We start from the raw sequence: 3,600 nt of genomic DNA on the forward strand, positions 1-3,600 counted from the left end.
AGGTCAGAACGCAAGTGTGGGGAGAAGGAGGTGAAGAGGAGAGTCTAGGACATTGTTTGCCTCAAGAAGCAGTTGGGGAAAGAATTGTGTAGTCTCTTGCCAGTGATCCATGCCATTGCTGGATGCGACACAACATCCAGGATATTTGGGATAGGGAAAGGAGCGCCCGTGAAGAAATCCCAAAATCATCATGAGTTTAAGTCGCAAATTCTAAAGTTGGCTCAAGAAGGGTTGGGGGTAGAGGATGTAGATAAAGCAGGAGAGAGCGCTCTTGTCTTTCTATGTGGTGGAAAGATGGAAGAAAGCCTGGATGACCTGAGAGCCAGGAAGTTCTCAGAAAAGGTGGCTACCAGTGCTCGCAGTGTCCAAGTACAGACGCTACCTCCAACATCCAACGCAGCAAGATATCACTCACAGAGGGTTTATTATCAAGCCCAGGTTTGGATGAGACAAGAATAACTGAATCCAACGGATTGGGGGTGGCATTTGTCAGATGGTCGAATGCAGCCAAGCAAGATGGACTTGCTTCCTGCACCGGAATATCTGTTGAAAATAATCCGGTGCCAATGCAAGGGTGATTGTGACACCCTAAGTTGCAGCTGTCGGAAAATGGCTTCGAGTGTTCACCATCATGCACGGGATGCAAAAGGACATCATGCACTAATAAGGGGGATGTTGCCACCGATATTGATTCAGACTAAGTAAAACCTCATCATGTGAATAAGCCAGGGCATGTATAGGACAGACTCTGTGGAGGTATACATTTGAAATTGAATTTGTTAATGTACAAGGCATAGCTCATGGAACACATTTCAGACTAGGATATTTCCAAAGAACGTCATACATGTACTTCCGACAAAAACATTGAGGAAAACATTAATTTAACATAAATTATATCAATGACATCATCAATGACGTCATTTGACATATTTGACGTCATATACAAATTTTGACTACATATTTGGATTCCTTGGGGTCACTTTCCTATCTGCTAATAATACATTTATTGGGTCTAAAATGCACCGTTTCGGAGATATCAGCCCCCCAAGTGCTCAATGGCAGCCATTTTGAATTTATGCAAATTAGGGCACTTCCGATGGTCCTATTTTGTCCTATTTTATATTGGGACATTCAGAGTGACCCCCTGAACAAGATCCAGCAATAAAAAAACTATTGCAATTTGTTTCAGGTTATAGTGTAATTCTACTGGACTACAGGGGTGAGGAACGTAGTCACCAAAATAATTGAAATCACATAAGCGGTTTTCCATTTATTACAAAAAACATTTTTTTCAAGATGGCCACCCCAGTCGGCCATCTTGGATCCGGCCACGCCCAAATTCAATAGGGTTCTTCCTTTTCAGGTGGTACATGTGTGACTCAAATTTCAAATCGATATGGCGAACAGTTTATGAGTTATCGCACTCACAGCTATAAATGTTGACGGACGGACGGACGGATGGACAGCCGGACGACCTGGGTGACAACAATATCCCCCTTCCACCACGCGGCGGGGGATAAAAACTTTGATGTCCCAGTTCCAGAAAATTTGTGGGAACATGTACCAAAAGTAATCACTGAAAACATGGAAGTACCTTCCGCTCACGTACGACCTCATGATCACATCGGGCATGAACATCAAAAAAAGCTTTGCCACCAGATATCATACTTAGGTATTAAAAAAAGAGAAGAAGGCATTGCTGATTGAGGTGTTAATACCAGTGATTTTGGACTAAACGATGCAGAAATCAAGAAAATGACCAAATACTAAGACCTCAAGAATGAAGTGAGAAGATCCAGGAAGCTGAAGAATGCCAAAGTTGTTCCAGTGATAGTTGGACCTACAGGTATGATGACAAAAAACCTCACAGAGACATTAAACATAGGGGAAATACCTGGTCGTGGCTGGATAAGATAACCAGGCAACCACGAGTAGGCATGGATGACCCAGAAAATATCTAACATAGAATAAAGTAAATACCCATGGATTTTTTTTTTAATGCCATGAACAAACTTTGGTACATCACGGGTGGTGAAGATGGTGGTAAAGTTTCATCGGAATTGCGTGTAGTTTCTGAGAAGAAAGCAAATACCTCTTTGGGGAGGAAACCCCACCCCCCACCCCATAAACTGCTTTTGTAGACCCCTTCAGACCCAGGGTTTTAAAAAATGCCATCATGGGTGATGAAGGTTGTGGTCAAATTTCATTGAAATCGCATGTGTAGTTTCTAAGAAAAAGTTGCAAGTATTTGTGGACGTATGACGTGCCATCCCAAAAGCTCCCTGGAACGACTTTACAGGTGAGCTAAAAATCAGCCCTGGGAATATTATTACAAACGAACTGCAGATGGAAGATGTCCAGGGCTCAACGATGATCCTGAAGAGAACCTTTGACACAAAACTTTGAGAACAGAAACCTTCACAGCTTGGTCCATGAATCGTGACCCCATTACCGAGATGAAGGTGGATACTTGAGCCCACCCTGGGAGGACTCCATTCAACATTCTGAAACCCCATATGTAGATACCAATCAACAACACACGCGCGCACGCACGCACGCACACAGGCACGCACGCACGCACACACGCACACACACACACACACGGAAGTGTTGATAGATGTTAAAGATCCCACAGTATCTTTTGCGAAGAGTAGGCAAACTATCAGCGGCATCCTGAACAAATTACGTAATTCCCACCCCAATTACCTTCAGTTGAGTATCCCACATCTGAGCAACAAGTCCCCGAGGATCTGGGGTGCATTCTGTTATCAAGCAGCTTGCTATATTCACATGAAATTTGAATGTTCTTTGCATAATACTGCTGATGTCACATTTTACATTGCATGGAATTTCCACCAGTACCTGCTAGTATAGTTTTAAAATGCTATATTTACATCGTACAGAAGTTACATCAATAACAGCCAGTTTTCAGTCGACTGCAGGACAAAGCCCTCCCTCAACTCATGCTGGCAGGGAGTTGGTGTCCCTTCCACGTTTGGCACATGCGGGTTGGCAAGACAGTTTAGACGGGAAATTGAGATTTGTTCAAGGTGCCGCCGATAACTCGCCCACTCTTCACAAAAGTCACCAAGAGATATTTAACGTTCGCCAATGACCAATGCTAGCAGACTGGTTCTCCGGCTTAATGTCGTTCCAAAGGATGGCACAGACATCGAACATTCACACAGTCGAGATGTGAACCCAAGCCAGACAACTCAAAAGTGAGTGCAATGCCTCGAGTCTTAGCTATCCTGGCACTTTAAAATAAAACTTTCAATAAGACATATATATATATATATATATATATATATATATATATATATATATATATATATATATATATATATATATATATATATATATATATATATATATATATATATATATATATATATATATATATATATATATATATATATATATATATATATATATATATATATATATATATATATATATATATATATATATATATATATATATATATATATATATATATATATATATATATATATATACATATATATATATATATATATTGTTGTTCTTCTTTCAGCTGAGCCTGGTGTTGGCTTAGTGGTTAGAGTGGTGGCTTGGGAT

At 40.5% G+C, this 3,600-nt stretch overlaps 1 protein-coding gene across 1 annotated transcript in view; it reads left to right on the plus strand.

Moving 5' to 3' along the window:
* LOC147031497 (uncharacterized) overlaps positions 1 to 3,277 on the plus strand; it is a 6,557-nt gene extending 3,280 nt beyond the window's left edge. Inside the window, exon 2 of the mRNA XM_085864164.1 lies at positions 1 to 3,277. This exon is cut by the window's left edge and continues 704 nt beyond it. The gene's annotated coding sequence lies outside the window, so the exon portion shown is untranslated.
* The last annotated feature ends 323 nt before the right edge of the window (positions 3,278 to 3,600 follow it).

This window comes from Eptatretus burgeri, chromosome 2 (genome assembly GCF_056783735.1).
Source record: "Eptatretus burgeri isolate ZD-2024b chromosome 2, Ebu_testis_v1, whole genome shotgun sequence".
In the NCBI taxonomy this organism is placed as follows: Eukaryota; Metazoa; Chordata; class Myxini; order Myxiniformes; family Myxinidae; genus Eptatretus; species Eptatretus burgeri.